The sequence below is a fragment of the Lactuca sativa genome, chromosome 1, assembly GCF_002870075.4.
Source record: "Lactuca sativa cultivar Salinas chromosome 1, Lsat_Salinas_v11, whole genome shotgun sequence".
NCBI classification, from domain to species: Eukaryota; Viridiplantae; Streptophyta; class Magnoliopsida; order Asterales; family Asteraceae; genus Lactuca; species Lactuca sativa.
The window spans coordinates 95,839,777-95,857,938 of NC_056623.2; positions in this window are offsets into that span (position 1 = coordinate 95,839,777).

Sequence of the window (18,162 nt, forward strand, 5' to 3'; positions counted from 1 at the left end):
ATCTCCAAAGGAATATTTTGTAATATCATTGGTCAAGTCTCCGTGACTCTTGGTACCTCGAAATTACAAAAATCGTTGCATAATAGTTTAGAAATCTAACACTTTCTAGCAGTGACAAGAATTTGGAATTCTTACACCTGCAATAAGGGTTTGGCATGGTGAAATGAGCGTCATTGAAATGTTTTTCAATTGATCTATTTCACAAAGGACCATAGACAAACACAGTGTGCATGCTTGGAGCATGGGATAACTATTGTTTAGACAAACATAGTGTGCATGCTTGGAGCATAGAATAACTATTGTTTTAATTTAAGTATTAAGTTGATTATTCAAAACGTTATACAATGAATAATGAGAAATCAATATGGGACTCAAAAGTTTTGGGCCATATAGGATTAGTATTATTCTTATGTTTCACTTTGCATGTTTGACTTCCCGAATAACTAGGTTATTCAAACAATAAATAGTCGATCATACTTTAGAAGTAGGTATTGAGGCAAGATTGTCATAAATGGGTATGTAGAGGTGTTTTAGGCATATCACAAGTTTGCTACAGTGTTCATGGGTGCTCCTGGAATAAGATTCGAGTATTGCATTCAACCCACGCTCATCTGAATCACTTAATGGATTTTATCACTAATGATTGTGAGACGATAATATCTTATATTCTTGAAATGGAGACATGTGAGTTGTAGTTGCGAGTCGGTTGCACATTGACATATGGAAAAAGACCGGTAACTTGGTGTTATAAAACATATTGTTGTGTGTGATTTGATGAGTAAGTACAAGCAAGCATTTGAGTCAAAGTTTTATCCATTCCTTTTATCCTTAGAGGGATAAAAGCGATATATGTGGGTCCCTCGATGATTTAGTGATGACACCCCTAAGTGCTTGGCCAAGCCTGGACTGATTTGATTTGTTTAATTGGTCGGTCGTCATAAATCGGAAATCGGGAAACAACAGATGGACAGAGGGAATGATTATAATCCATGTCCCAGTCCATATGATATCTATAATGGAGGAATATATGATCCCTTATCTAATGGACACGTCAGTGACTAAGTCAGAGTTTGACAATGGCTTTTAAGAGTTATGATTGCTAGTCGGGTTGGAGTTATGCTTGCAATGATAGTTATTAGACTTATCCAAGTGGGAGACTGTTAGATTAGGTGTCTAAGCCCATAACTATTATTGGTATGTACTTGACCCGAGAGTAGCATAGTCCATTTGGGTTGCATATCACCAGGACAATTTAATTAGATAGACTTTTGAGAAAAGGTTATTTATGATTTGTTAATATATTATAAGTTCTAATATATTAATATGAAATCATATTATTTAATTAGTATTGATCAAGAATTAATTTGGAATTAATTTTGTTATCAAAAAGAGACTAATTAGATATAAAGGGTTGATTGGTAAATCATTCATTCTTATGGTGTGGGCCAATGATCCATGATTCCTTAGGTTGGGGTAAACCCATGTGACAACCCATGGATGATCCATGGAGGTTTAAACCCATGGATCCTAAGGAATATGGAGGGTCATGGCCATTAAGGTTTACATGGTGTAACCCTAATCTTGCCACACTATATAAGAAGCCCTCGAGCATCCAAAATGGTACATTGGTATTCTTGGAGAACCATTGGGTCGATTTGGTGTTAAGATATTCTCTCAAAAGTCATCCTTTATCCAAAGGTGTGTTGTGATTCCATTTGAGGCATTCGTACTATTGGTGCTAAGTTCTTAAAGGTCCAAGGTTTCCAACTATAACAAAAGGTATGTCATTGTAACAACGTGAAATTTCAAACCAAGTTTTTCATTAAAAAAATAAAAAAAAACATTTGTCTCCATAAATAAAAAATGTCACAATGTTAAATTTTCAAATCCCATATCAAAACTGTTCATATTTCAAAAACTTCAGGATCCTCTAAATCACATCTCAATTGATGACGTGTGTACAATCAGGTCGGCACCTTCCCGTGATTCGTAGAAATACCTGAAACACATAACACATACACAGTAAGCACAAAGCTTAGTGAGTTCCCCAAAATACCACACACATCATATTAGCCACTCGAGGCTAACTCAAGACGACCCTCTGGTCAATGTGTTCCAGTGGAGACCCTCCAGTCCCACTACTCGGGAGGACCCTCCAGCCCTAACTCAATAAGTTTACAACAATAAGCATAAATCACAAGAACAAAATGCAAAGTAGCACAATAAAACAAATAAGCACATAATACATCTCAGTCACACAAGGATACCACTCATGGGAAGTATAGTGAGAAGACTCAAATTTGTAAGCTACTAAGTACAAGTCTCGTGCTCGGAAATCTCGAACTAGTCTCCCCCTAATACATAGGATAACCATCTCTAGTTATTACTCTATTCGTACTCAATTACACCAGGGTTGCTCTCTCTTTCTCTCAAATTCTTGGAAATGGGTAAAAGATCATTTTAACCCTCCATGGTCCCCAATACTCATGAGGGACAACCCTAAAGTCAAAAAAGTCAAACTCTAGCCAACAGTCCAAGTTTGACCTGACTTGCCGAGTGCACCCGTGTGACTCGTCGAGTCTAGTCGTACCTCAGAAGCCTTTGTGAAGGTCCAGCTCATCGAGTTAACCCCTAACTCGCCGAGTTATAGCATGTCCGGCTCATCGGGACAAACCCTAATCGACTCGTCGAGTCGGCTCCTTGACTCGGCGAGTCCATTCAGACTCTTTTCTCATTCAGACGATTCCAAGGCAGAAAACCTTCTCAAACTCTAGATCTACACTCTTGAGGCTCGTTTATCACTTAAAGCCACAAGCTTTACATCCATGCATGGAACTTAGGGTTTTAAATGCCAAAAACATACTTTACTAAGGGTTTTTCACTCAAGAGCATTATTATTGCTGAATAAAGCAGGGACTTTTGGGCTCTAGGGACCTCACATGGTCCAGATCTGAAGTCCAAACCTCTATATGAACTCAAAACATTCAATGTAACACCCAAAGTCTGGAAGGCCAAGAAAGGAAAGAAAACCCTAATTTTAAGGGGCGACTCGGCGGGTCCAAGGAGGAACTCGGCGAGTCCGAGCGGGATCCGGGTCGAGGAGTAAGTGACCGACTCGGCTAGTCGACCAAGGAGACGCGGCGAGTCTGGTTTGTGCGAGGAAAACCCTAAATTCGGGACTTGGAGCCTATTTAAGCGCCTCATTCTCTTCCCTAGGGTTCTTTTACTGCCTCTCTAACCCAGAACACCAAACTCTAGCCGCCATATCCATTGATTGAGCCAATTGTTGCCTTGAAGAGTGTGTTAAAGCTTGGAGAAGGAAGAAGGATCTTGGAGGTGCAAGAACGGGCTATAGATCTGGGATTGGGAAGATATTTCTGAGCATTTGGAGGTAATAAACTAGTTCCTGGACTCTTTTGCACCTAGATCTATGTGTGAGTTTTGGGGCTTTTAGCCATGATGGTATCCATTTGAGTTAGAAGCTAGAGCTGAAGTTGCTACTTCGGATCTAAGCATATTATGGTCTAGAGAAGCATAAAGTATCTGCCCTTGAGTTGATTATGAAGCCTCATTGCCTTAAAACCTAGTTTATGGTGTATTTTGCCTAGATCTCCTTCTCTACACGTAAAGTTTGCAACTTTACATGAGGAATAGGCTTGGGAAGGGTAGATCTACAGTTTTGAGTCCATGCATGACTCAAAAGTCCTCTGCATGTATGGTGATCTAAATGGACTCGGCGAGTCCTTTGAGTGGACTCGGCGAGTAGCATGAAGATTTGGAGGAACTCGACGAGTGGGATGAACAGCTCGTCGAGTCAGATGAAGTTGGGCAGGAACTCGGCGAGTTGGAAGAACAACTCGGCGAGTCTGTTGAAGATTGTCTTGGACTCGGCAAGTCTATTCTTGGACTCGGCGAGTCAGGTCGCGAAACCCCAAACCCTTTAAGTTGAGACTCGAATCAGTGAGTCGAGTGGAGACTCGGTGAGTTGGACAGGTCAGGACTCGAAAATCGGTAGACTCGGCGAGTCAAGTCGTGAATGGAAGGACTCTGAACATATGAACTCGGCGAGTCAATAGGGTGACTCGGCAAGTAGAGTTGACCTGGAAGGTTGACTTTGACCAGAGTTGACTTAGTTGTCTTTCGGGGGTCAGTTAGACTCAGTGTTGCATTGATATTGGTAGCTCGGGGAGCGAGTGGAGCAGGAGTTCAGAGGGTTGTCGGGCAGCGGCTAGTGGGATCATCAGCAAGTTCAGCCAGTGCATGTGAGTTTCCCTTTTGTGTGAATGGGTCTACAGCCACAATGCCGGCACATGTAGTTATGAGTAGAAGACCCGGGGGTTAGCCCTAGGCATAATATGCTAGTATGATATTCAAGACGAGGTCCAATGATAGCGGGCGGGTGCCCAAGGAATGGTTTATGTGATAGTTTATACTTGTTGTCTGTGTGATACTTGTATGTGCCTGGTAGGGAGGTGAGTATGGGAGAGGTCCCGTAACTCACCAATGGCAGAGTGTGGATGGTGTTCCACATCTCATTAGCAGTAGATCAGGGGCGAGGCCCAAGTTAAGGAAGGAGTGAGAGTGGGCTGGGCTCGTACCTCACTATCAGCAGGAGTATGGACGGGGTTCCATGACTCATCAGTAGCAGGACAAGGGCGAGGCCCAGAGACAGGCGAGGCCTTAGGACAAGATCCGTTAGTATGTGATTAGCTTATGTGATGTGATATGTTTATGTGCTATTATATGTTAATGGGCGAGGCCCTGTGATAGGCGAGGCCTAAGTGAAACAGATATGTATCCGAGCGGGGCTCGATGCTAGGCGGGGCCTGGAGCGGTGGGGCCGTTGTATCGGGCGACGCCCGAGGTAGGGGCGAGGCCCAGGTTAGCGGGTGTGGCCCAGTATGTGCAGTATGTGGTTATGCATGGTATGCGGTAGGGTGGGGAACTCACTAAGCTTCGTGCTTACGGTTTTCAGTTTTGGTTTCAGGTACTTCCGGTAGCGGAGGGAAAAGCTCGGGGTGATCGCATGGCACACACACCATAGATTAGATAGCCTGGGAATGTTTACTCTGATAACGAACATGTATTTTGGAAATTAATACTCTGTTTATGTTTTGGAATGATGAATTTGCTTAAAGAAGTGTTTTATTAAAATAAATTTTTAGTCTTGAATTTTGGGACGTTACAAGTTGGTATCAAAGCCTTGGTTTGAGGGATTCGGGCATACTCTTGGGTGTGCCTGAACTCAAACTAAGGGGTCGGATAAAAAGTTTTCAAAAAAAATGAAAAGACAGTTTTGTAAAAAGAATTTTGAGAACGAAAAACAGTTTTAGAAAAGCAAAAAGAATTTAGAAAGAAAAGAACTTTGAAAAGAGAAAAGAGGTGTGGTGCATGCAATCAACCGAGCTCAAGTAAGTACACCCAAAATACCCATACAAGTTTATGTTATGATTATCAGTTAATAGAACAGCATGCTAGATTAGGACTAAGGATCTAGGGATGATGCCTTATGTGCCTGTTATATGTGCTTTTGAGCTGCATGATAGTGCTGATTAGACAGTAGTAGGATAGCCTGTTTAGGTTATGCTTGAGTTTATGAGTTGTGTGAGTCTATGAGTTTGTGTTTCATGCTAGTTCAGTTTCTTGCTATGTGGATATGATTGCTTGAGTATGTTGTGGTTAGATTTTCCCTTGTCTGAATGCTGCTTGCTTTGTGCATTGTGGGATTCTGAGTGATGAGAGTTAGCCATTAGGTGAATACGTCATGTCACATGTGATCAGGGTTGAATAATATCAGAGTGCTGGATTTGGTCCTATTACGCAGCTCTTGTTTGAGTCCAACCGTTGTAGGGACGAGTCTTTTACTTGAAGGATTATCTGAGCCTCGTCACATGTGATGGTATCCAAGTGATGGCTAATTGGCATCACAAGGAGACCTTCAGCAGCTGAGGACTGGTTTGGTTTGAGTCAGAGGTTTCCCTAGGGTAAGCCTAGGATGAGATAGTGCTGGGAGAAGTAGTAGTGGATAAGGGACCTGATGGAGTCGAAGCAATTCCTGAGGAAAGTACGGATAGATGTGGAAGGTAGTATGGGCCCGTACTACTGAAAGCAGAGGATCCGTACTCGATTCGGGAAAGGCCGAGACAAGACCGGGAACCTGGTAGGGTGTGTTTGGTCTCGCATCAGTGATCAGTATTTTGATAGTGGTTGTGGTATATTTTCAGCATGGTGACGTTGCGAGAGAGACCAGCGGGCGGATCAGGCGTCAGAGAGGGATCAGGCTCGGGTTCAGGGGCCGAGCAGCTCGTGGAGTGAATGAGGGAGTTGATATCTGCCGAGGTTACACGCAGTATTCTAGATCAGACTCCTGTGATCTTTGGCACGGTCAAGGAGGGTATATTGGAGATTTTGGATGAGAGGTTGGGAGCCTTCCATATTGAGATGATGGCATTGATGGGAGCGCGTACCTTGACATTTCGGGAGTTCAGGGCTTGCGGGGCACTAGATTATCATGCGGCTAGGGACCCCATCGCTAGCAGCAGATGGTTGGCTGATGTTGCCAACGTGTTCCGTACGAGCCGGTGTCCTGAGGAGGACAAGGTCAGACTCGCTTCCTGTCTTCTGAAGGACAGAGCGACTGATTGGTGGGAGGAGATTGGTCATGCTCTGGGGGATGATGTCGCGTTGAACGCGATGACTTGGAACGATTTCTCGGCCAGGTTCAGAGCAGTGTTTTCGCCAATTATTGAGGTGCAGCAGTTGGCACGGGAGTTTCAGGATTTGACGCAGACCACTGAGACTGTGGCGGAGAACACCGCCAAGTTCAGGGAGAGGGCTATTCTTGTACCGCAGTATGTCGCGGATGAGGAGATGAAGAAGGCCCGATATCACGAGATGTTGAGGGCGGACATCAGGGAGTTCGTGAGCAGGTCCGGCTGTAAGACGCTGGAAGATATGATTTCTCGGGCCAGAGAGGGGGAAATTGATTTGGAGCAGATCCGGAAGAGGAAGCTGGATGAGGTTCAGGTAGCCGCAAGTTCGGGCAAAAGGCCCAAGGGATCGGATTCGAGATCGAGGGATTATCAGGACTGCAGCCGATGCGGGAAGTGTGGTAGGGCGCACGGGGGCATGTGTAGGAGTGGTAGCGGCGGTGAGTCTAGCTGCTTCAAGTGCGGTCGGATTGGTCATTTCAGTAGGGATTGTACTGCTACCACCACACAGGGATCAGACTTGATATGTTTTCACTGCAATCAGCAGGGCCACAAGAAGGCCCAGTGCCCCAGTTTGTTTTCAGCAGGGCGGGTGATGGCACCTGCCCCTGCAACTTTGAGGATCACAGACGGCCGTCAGGGCCGTGCAGAGGCACCTGCGGTAGGAGGCAGGGCTTTTCAGATGACTACCTTAGAGGCGCGAGCAGCATCGGACGTTGCATGTATGCGATTTCCGTTTTCAGTTCTTTTATTCGTGCATGATTATATTGTTATGGTTCTGCATCATTATCGGTATGAGTATTTTATTTTTGTGCGGCTTGCTTGTGATCGAGTTATATGCCATCTGCATACCTTGGGTATTTGAATGATAGTTAAGGGATGTGCTCTATTGGGGAAGGTTGCTTAGGATGCAGTAACTGTAGCATGCCTAGGAAGGACTTGGTATGTCTCGCTAATTCAGAGCCGTATGATTTTAGAATTGGATTGGTTAGATCCCTAGCTATGGTAAGCTTGGGGATTCCTCAGTAGGTTGTTTATGGAATTGTATCAAGGATGGGGATTTCTTTTCGAGCATTGAGCAGCAAGGGTTAAGCAGGATCGAAGTGGGGGAGAATCCTCCGAGTAGGCAAAGGTAAGGGCACGCAGATCCAGAATGAGTGCGCGACCTCCGAGAAGGAAAAAGGAGTGGTACAACATTGATGGATTGAGAAGCCCAGGGTTGGGAGCTTGAGAAACTCCCCCCCCCCCCCCTCAGCCAGTGCGTGTGCTGGGGATGGTTAGTATGTGGTTGGGAATTCAGGTTGGAGGATCGCCTATAGGACTCGAGTGAGTCAGAAGGAGGATCTTGAGAACGGATAGCGTGGGGGTGCTTTCGCATAAGCAGTCAGTAGTGGAAAGTGTTGTAAGACTACGGGGCAGCCGTAGCATTCACTAGAAGTCAGTGGTGGGAAGTGTTGTTAGACTACGGGGCAGCCGTAGCATTCACTAGCAGTCAGTGGTGGAAAGTGTTGTCAGACTACGGGGCAGCCGTAGCATTCACTAGCAGACGGTGATAGAAGGTGATGTAAGACAGCGGGCAAGCCGTAGCATTCCATAGTAGCTTCGTTGGCGGAATTGGGCTGGGGCCCTTATCTCCTAGTGATCAGATAGGGATTAGGAATGGGTGGTGGATGAGAATGATAGGGAGTTTGCCTGTATAGCCCTAGAGAGGTGAGACCCTTGGGAGAGGCCGCTCCAGGATATGGTTGGGTGAGACCCGTGGGCGAGGCCCGTATGAGAATAGCAGTATGGGTGAGACCTGAGAGCAGGGTTGCTCAGTAGTATGGTTGGGTAAGACCCGTGGGCGAGGCCCAAGCGAGAATGGCTAGACAAGTAGGACTAGAAGGATAGGGGCGTGTGAGACTCGTGGGTGAGGCCCGTGAGCTTTAGCAGCACAGGTGGGACCTGGTAAGGACCTTAGTGTCAAGATAGGGGATCGGGGATCCCAGGAATTATAGTGTCTGTATGGCAGAATAGATTGAGCAGTTATAGGTGGTCGAAGTTTCTTCGAAAGTCGCTGGGAGCGACTAGTAGTTGTGTTGGGTCAGCGACCGGTGGGAGCTGGTAATCCAGATATAGATAGGTCGGTAGGGACCAGGGTGGTCTCCGTTCATCCGGAAGTCAGATGAGGAATGGCAGAATTTTCAGTCAGTAGCAGTGGGTATGCAGCGTATGGTGGAATTCAGTAAGTTGATCGTGGGGTGGTCGACACCAAATTATAGTAGAAAGAAATGCCCAATGGATACTGGCGATAATGACCCGAATTGGAGGTAGCGGGAGTAATGGATTAGTGAAGATAGGATCTTCATAGTGACAGAGGAAATAGTTGGTTATGGAGCATTGCCTTGGGGAGGCAAGGAAATCGCGCAAGGAAAGAAGGGGAGAACCCCTATAGGTTTAGTGCAGTACTCGGTGAGTACCAGAAGGATTGTCGGTTGAGTAAGTTGTGTTTCTAGAATGTTCAGGGTCAGGGTTGACCCGAGATGATTATCCGCAGGGATTAATGTTAGTCGGAATGACCGAGCGGAAGGCCAGCGAAGGTAGGCAGCTGGTGTTGGAATAATTGGTGGGGTATTGGAGGCAGATCGCAGGCGGCTGGCCATAGCAAACTTCGAGGACGAAGTTTAGTTTAAGTAGGGGAGAGTTGTAACACCCAAAGTCTGGAAGGCCAAGAAAGGAAAGAAAACCCTAATTTTAAGGGGCGACTCGACGAGTCCAAGGAGGAACTCGGCGAGTCCGAGCGGGATCCGGGTCGAGGAGTAAGTGACCGACTCGGCGAGTCTGGTCTATGTGAGGAAAACCCTAAATTCAGGACTTGGAGCCTATTTAAGCGCCTCATTCTCTTCCCTAGGGTTCCTTTACTGCCTCTCTAACCCAGAACACCAAACCCTAGCCGCCATATCCATTGATTGAGCCAATTGTTGCCTTGAAGAGTGCATTAAAGCTTGGAGAAGGAAGAAGGATCTTGGAGGTGCAAGAAGGGGCTATAGATCTGGGATTGGGAAGATATTTCTGAGCATTTGGAGGTAATAAACTAGTTCTTGGAATCTTTTGCACCTAGATCTATGTGTGAGTTTTGGGGATTTTTAGCCATGATGGCATCCATTTGAGTTAGAAGCCAGATCTGAAGTTTCTACTTCAGATCTAAGCATATTATGGTCTTGAGAAGCATAAAGTATCTGCCCTTGAGTTGATTATGGAGCCTCCTTGCCTTAAACCCTAGTTTATGGTGTATTTTGCCTAGATCTCCTTCTCTACACGTAAAGTTTGCAACTTTACGTGAGGAATAGGCTTGGGAAGGGTAGATCTACAGTTTGGAGTCCATGCATGACTCAAAAGTCCTCTGCATTTATGGTGATCTGAATGGACTCGACGAGTAGCATGAAGATTTGGAGGAACTCGACGAGTGGGATGAATAGCTCGTCGAGTCAGATGAAGTTGGGCAGGAACTCGGTGAGTTGGAAGAACAACTCGGCAAGTCTGTTGAAGATTGTCTTGGACTCGGCAAGTCTGTTCTTGGACTCGGCGAGTCAGGTCGCGAAACCCCAAACCCTTCGAGTTAAGACTCGAATCAGTGAGTCGAGTGGAGACTCGGTGAGTTGGACAGGTCAGGACTCAGAAATCGGTAGACTCGGCGAGTCATGGACTGACTCGATGAGTCGAGTCGCGAATGGAAGGACTCTGAACATATGAACTTGGCGAGTCAATAGGGTGACTCGGCGAGTAGGGTTGACCTGGAAGGTTGAATTTGACAAGGACTTTGACTTTGACCAGAGTTGACTTGGTTGTCTTTCGGGGGTCAGTTAGACTCAATGTTGCATTGATATTGGTAGCTCGGGGAGCGAGTGGAGCAGGAGTTCAGAGGGTTGCCGGGCAGCGGCTAGTGGGATCATCAACAAGTTCAGCCAATGCAGGTGAGTTTCCCTTTTATGTGAATGGGTCTACGGCCACAATGCCGGCCCATGTAGTTATGAGTAGAAGACCCGGGGGTTAGCCCTAGGCACAGTATGCTAGTATGATATTCAAAATGAGGTCCAATGATAGCGGGCGGGTGCCCAAGGAATGGTTTATGTGATATTTTATACTTGTTGTCTGTGTGATACTTGTATGTGCTTGGTAGGGAGGTGAGTATGGGCGAGGTCCCGTAACTCACCAATGGCAGAGTGTGGATGGTGTTCCACATCTCATTAGCAGTAGATCAGGGGGGAGGCCCAAGTTAAGGAAAGAGTGAGAGTGAGCTGGGCTCGTACCTCACTATCAGCAGGAGTATGGACGGGGTTCCATGACTCATCAGTAGCAGGACAAGGGCGAGGCCCAGAGAAAGGCGAGGCCTTAGGACAAGATCCGTTAGGATGTGGTTAGCTTATGTGATGTGATATGTTTATGTGCTATTATATGTTAGTGGGCGAGGCCTGTAACAGGCGAGGCCTAAGTGAAACAGATCTGTATCCGAGTGGGGCTCGAAGCCAGGTGGGGCTTGGAGTGGCAGGGCCGTTGTATCGGGCAAGGCCTGAGGTAGCGGGCGAAGCCCGAGGTAGGGCGAGGCCCAGGTTAGCGGGTGTGGCCCAGTATGTGCAGTATGTGGTTATGCATGGTATGCGGTAGGGTGGGGAACTCACTAAGCTTCGTGCTTACGGTTTTCAGTTTTGGTTTCAGGTACTTCCGGTAGCGGAGGGAAGAGCTCGGGGTGATCGCATGGCACACACACCATAGATTAGACAGCCTGGGAATGTTTACTCTGATAACGAACATGTATTTTGGAAATTAATACTCTGTTTATGTTTTGGAATGATGAATTTGCTTAAAGAAGTGTTTTATTAAAAGAAATTTTTAGTCATGAATTTTGGGACGTTACATTCAAGGCCCTCATATTAGATGGAAAAGCCCTAAACTCCCAAAATCATGAGATTTACTCAACAAAATGAGAAAGATGCACGCTTTATACCTTTCCCAGAAGCTCTAAGGTGAAATAACCACGGATCTAACAGCTCCTTCTCTTCCCTTGGATTGGATTCGTTCTTCTCTTCAAAAGATGCACCAAACACTCAAAGTTAGCTCAAAATACTCTATCTAAGCTCAATGGCCGATTAGGGTTTACTCTCAGTGAAGGTGAGCCGCAAATGAGGCTATAAATGCCCTTAAATAGGCCCCAAACCTGGAGATAATTTACAGCGTCTACTCGGCGAGTCGGCTCGTCGGACTCGTTGAGTATATCATTAATCCACGTGGCATAACACGACCCTACTCGACAAGTTGTAGCACCAACTCGTCGAGTCGCTCAATAGTCCTTCCCAAAATATAAATAAACAATATACTTGGAAGTCTGGATGTTACAATTCTCCCCCACCAGGTTAGACTTTTCCCTCGAAGTCATGTTCCGGAAATAACTCAGGGTACTGCTCCCGCATCTCGGACTCCGAATCCCAAGTCAACTCGGACCCTCTACGATGCTACCACTGGACCTGAACCAAGGGCACCTCTTTGTTCCTCAGAACCTCCACCTTTCGTTCCATAATCGCAATCGCTCTCTCAATGTAATTCAGGCTCACATCCACATGAATGTCCTCTAACGACACCACTTCCATTTCATCGGCTACACACTTCCTCAGCCGAGACACGTGGAAGGTGTTTTGGATCTGACTCAACTCTGCAGGTAGCTCCAACCGGTAAGCTACCCCACCCACTCTGGCGGTCACTCTGAAAGGACCAATGTATCCGGGCCCCAGCTTTCCCCGTTTCCTGAATCAGATCACCCCCTTTCTAAGGGAATACCTACAGGAGTACAAAATCTCCGACCTGGAACTAGCACTTGTAGCGAGTTAGGAGGCGAGAGGGGTGGCGAGGCCACTCACTCTAGCCTTAATATCCAAGTTTCCAAGGACGTAAGCATGTATATCGCCTACTATGATATGCGTTAGATTGGCCCAAATCGGCGGTGTAAAAATGGCCAAACAAACAACCCATTGTTTTAGTTTATTTGACAGTTTTACCCTTAATGAAACGAGTCGCGGCCTCACTGGATTGAAATATATATATATATATATATATATATATATATATATATATATATAGAGAGAGAGAGAGAGAGAGAGTTAGGTTCAAATGTTTTCACTATCTATTGTGTACATGTATGACTGATTCTGGACCAATCATTTTAGTTATTTTAAGAAAGTAATTAATGTATATTAAATGCTGAAGATGTAATTAATATTCATTATATCTTCAACATGTAATATGCATTAATTACTTTCTTAAAATAATTAAAATGATTGGTCTAGAATCAGTCATACATGCACACAATAGATAGTGAAAACAAAATAACCTAACCCTATATATATATATATATATATATATATATATATATATATATATATATATATATATATATATCACAAGGGTAAAGTGATTATACCTAACAACCTTATATAAGCTTAGGTACCTAACCACATTATACTACATTATTTTGCATTATATTTCCATTGCAATCGTTTAAGGTTCTTAAACTTCAACCCATAACTTGATTTACTTTCAAGATTTTCAGACATTCACCATTATATTCCTCATATACCATTTGATTTGTAACAGTAGTATATGAAGCCCACCAGGGGGTCTCTGATAGAAAGACGTCATTTTAAGAAAGATAATGGTGAAAGTCCAAAGATTTTGGAAGCAATCAAGTTATGAGGTTGAATTTTAAGAACTTTGGGTGATTACAATGCAAATATGATACAAAATTACGTAGCATGATGTGGTTAGGTACCTAAGCTTATATAAGGTTGTTAGGTATATTCACTTTACCCATATCACAAATGTATAACAAAATAAATTGTTTGCATATAATGAATTTATTAAAATAAAATTTATCAATTGTCGGTTAAATTTTTGTATTTACGATCAATTAATATAATTTAAACTATAACAATATATCATAACTAATAATTGTTACATCTAAACTGTAATTTCTAAATAAAAGAAACTATAAATATAGAAATATAGAAAAACGATGTCGATAATTATTACTTTTAGCTTTATTTTTAAACAATTGAATAGTATTATTTTATATTTAAGTAATATACTATTATTTTTTAAAAATAAACTAAAAACTCTCTTATTGACATTATATGCATGTTATCGTGGCCAAATTAAAAGCCACAACCAAACTCCTATATTTTAAGTTATGCACTATTCATGCAATTTGCGTCGTTATTTTTAAGCCACGAGAGTCCATATCCTAATTTGGGTAAGTTGTGTAGAACATATAATTAACCAAAAAAATATTCAATCAAAATATGATGGGTCAAAGATTGCGGCTCTTAGCTCCCTCTCCTCTTCTCGTCTTAAAGACAACGACCAAACAATCCTTACGCTATAACGAATGCATCACGCGTGAAGTGTGTCACTCATACAATATATATTTCTATATCATCAAAAAAAAAGCAAGTCATTAATATAAGAAATGATGTTTAAGTAGTTGACAAGAAATGAGATAGAGAGAAAGAGACCGATAGAAAGAAGAAAGAGATAAAAAGAGTGTCTTTCTTTCTTTCTTTGTTTCATGTAACTTTCTTCATGTCCATCCAAATATTATTTTAATATTTAACAGGTCTTGTACGAAAATTAAAATAGAAACTTATAAATTTTTTAAAAATATTATTAAATAAATTTACTACCTCTAAATTCAAAATCAAAATTGTTAAGAAACATCTCGTAAATTTAATACAAAATTATGTTTTAGCTTTAATGTTTCAGTTTATTAGATCATAAATATTCACTAGAATATATTCTACTATTTAAGATGACTATGTCTTTATCTAAATAAAACATATCTTCTTGCACTTGCAGTTTAATTTCTTTTCTAGGTTCTTTTACAACATCATAGACTTCTCTAGGCTTTCTACAACTTCATGAACTTTGTCCATGTTTTTGACGCACACAATTCAACTTATTCTTCTCTATGTTCTTCCGCAGTAAATTCTTCATTATTATGGTATTTCAACATTTGTTTGACAAAAATCATTAGTATGGTATTTCAATATTTGTTTAACGAAAATCGATTGACAGATCCTCTTTGAGTATGAATAACTTATTCTTTTTCATCTTCTTTTAATTAACATGATCCAAAATTTCTAGTTAGTGACATCTTTTTTAACTTAAAAATATATATTAGTAATATTTTAAAAAAAAAAATAGTGTTTAGAACACTTGGATCATCAAACAATATTATTGTTTTCTAATATTCTAAGTATTATATGTTAAAAACAAAAAAATGTGAAGCCCATTGCCCCCCCCCCCCCCCCCCCCCCCTAAAATCTACCAATGTCCTACCTCTTTACCAAACATTTAAAAGAAGCTAAAGCAATAAAAAATAATTATAAAATGATAAATACAATTCACATGACACTATACTATACAAAATAACAAACAAAGAACATTTTTTTTTTTACTTTCTCTACTTCATAGTTCATTAACGTTATTATGAATTCATAAATAAATCATTCAAGTAAAAAGGAACATTGTTAGCTTGGGAGAGAAATATGTCAAACATGGTTGAGACTTGGGAAATTTAAAGAGATAAGAGATACCAACATGTAGTTACAGGATTTAGAGGAGGACAAGACAGCTGCCAATTACAATGAGATATCAAGAGATAAGATCCATTTCTTTGATCCATTTTCATCATTTATGCTTTTGGATGAATATTTGTACTAAAATCTGCCAGCAAAACTGCCAATGTATGAGATTTTATTACGGATTTTGGCTCGTATCTTAGATCAAATTTACTTAGCTTCACTTCCCATTTTGACAACTTGTCTAAGATTTTTTGCTTTCTTATAACACACGTAATAAGAAAATTAGTCTTAACACAGATAGAATGAATTTCAAAATAGTGTCTAAGTTTAATTAAAGTTATAACAAGTGTTAAAAATTTTCTAAGTGTGAGTACATGCTTTCAACATCTAAAAGACTATTCCTTACGTATCAGACCAGATGTTGGGTAACATCTTGCTCTATTAGTACAACGTTCAATGCACTTGATGATGCTGCCAAGTACAAGTATATAGTTTCTCTATTTCCTGTTTTTCTTTTGGATCACCAACACATTTGTCAACCATCTTGGAAAGTTAACTTCTCTAATCATTTTGGCTTTTAGTAGACACTTCACTTCTTCTTGAATTATTTTGTTTCTTTTCACTGCAAATTTCCTTTTTTTCGGTGCATTGGCCTAAATGAAGGATCAATGTTTAACTAGTGAGTAATTATGTTTTTATTTATACTCGTTAGAGATGGCGAAAAAACCCGTACCCGATGGGTACCCGAAACCCTAACCCGAGTTGATCGGGGACGGGGACGGGGACGGGGATGTGTATTACCCGAATATAAAAAGCGGGGATGGGGATGAGGATGGTTCTACCTGTCGGGTACCCATACCCGTACCCGAAACCGGCCCCGATGGGTACCTGATATATATATATATATATATATATATATATATATATATATATATATATATATATATATATATATATATATATATATATATATATATATATATATATAGTATTACTTATGTTTTTATTTTTAATAATGCATAAGCAAATTTTTAGTAGACAAAGTAAGGTTTTTTAACAATCAAACGTATAGTTTTGGGAAGAATTTTTATGTCTTTTTTTTGCAAAAAATGATTTTATTTGTAACCTTGAATTTTATTGTTCGTGTTTGAAGACATTCAGTGATTATAGTGTTTTATATTAGTTCTGTTAGTTTTTGTTTTGTTGGTTAATATATAATTATTAGTTTTTTTCATAAAAGTTCAAAACTTTGTAATGGGGAAAAATCCCCGATTACCCATTGGGGATCCCCGATACCCATTAGGGATAGGGATAGGGATAGATTTTTAATCCCCGATAGGGATGGGGTCGGGTACGGGGATGGGGATGGGGATTCGGTTATGTGGATGGGGAGCACGAAACCCAGTATACCCGTACCCATTGCCATCCTTAATACTCGTCATGTCTTCATGTTTCTCTATTTCCTGTTTTTCTTTTGGATCACCAACACATTTGTCAACCATCATGGAAACTTGACTTCTCTAATCATTTTGGCTTTTAGTAGGCACTCCACTTCTTCTTGAATTATTTTGTTTCTTTCCAGTGCAAATTTCCTTTTTTTTCGGTGTATTGGCCTAAATGAAGGATCAATGTTTAACTTGTGAGTAATTGTGTTTTTATTTATACTCGTCATGTCTTCATGTTTCCAGGAAAATGTTTGTTCTTCGTTTGCTCAGGAATCAAAGAAGATCATCTTCAAGATCTTGGGGAAGATTTGTCCCCACCAACATCTTTATTTATAGGTTGAAGGGATCTAAGGATACTTCTTTTATCTATTGCTCTCTTGCTTCCACAACTTTAGGTGCTTCCTTCTTTAATTGATATGCTTCCTCAGGATTCTTCAAGGAATTCATTGAAGATGTTTAGTAATTCTTCATCTGCTAATGGTTGCCAAGAACCTTCAGTACCCCAAGGTGTAGGCATCTTAATGTATTAGTGGTATGTCGAGGGGACCACCTTCATTTCATGAATCCAAGGTCGGCCTAGGATAACACTGCTTTTTGTAGAATCTTGACAGGATCCTGGTCTAAATCCTTGGGTCTGAGATTCTTTCATCCTAGGATTTCCTTTAGGTGTCCCTTGCTGAGTAAGTAGATGATATCTTTCCTCAAAGCGACACAATCTTCGGTCTCGTGGACAAAATCCTCATGGAACGCGCACCAAATTGGATCGATCTTCCTAAGTTTTGGTCTTCTCATTATTCTTCTGCCATCTTGCTTTTGTCTCCCAAATGTTACTAAGATAATATCTCAAAGATTCGTCAGATTTTTGTGAAATCCTATAGAGATCAATAGTAAGTTTTTCAAAGGATCTGCTGCAAGAAAAGAGAGATTAACAAGATGTGAAAATGATGTATTAGAATATGAAGGAACATTTAGGAGCCACTTAAGGCTGGTGCAGTAAGTGTTAATCCAAATCCCTTACATATGCAGGTTTCCTTGAGCTCCATTGGGATGGGGATGATCTCCATTCTTTCTCGGTAGTGAGTGGAATGCTCCTTAGGATCCGTAGATCCATCATACAACTTCATATTTGGCATCTGAAATCTCTTATAGATTTCCACGTCACTGATGATAGGTGCGAATCTTGACATTCGATGGCTCATGGGAGACACTTCAGGTATAGGGGAACCACTCTAGGAATGGTCGAGATTATTTGTCTCAATTGCCTGATTTCTCGCTCAACGAGAGGGCTCACACCTGTATTTTGGTTAGCATTAGAAAAAACATGATTATTATTAAAGATACCAGCATTTGAGTTAGGAGTTGTAAAGATTCCATCCAAGTGTGTTGGAGCTTGGAATC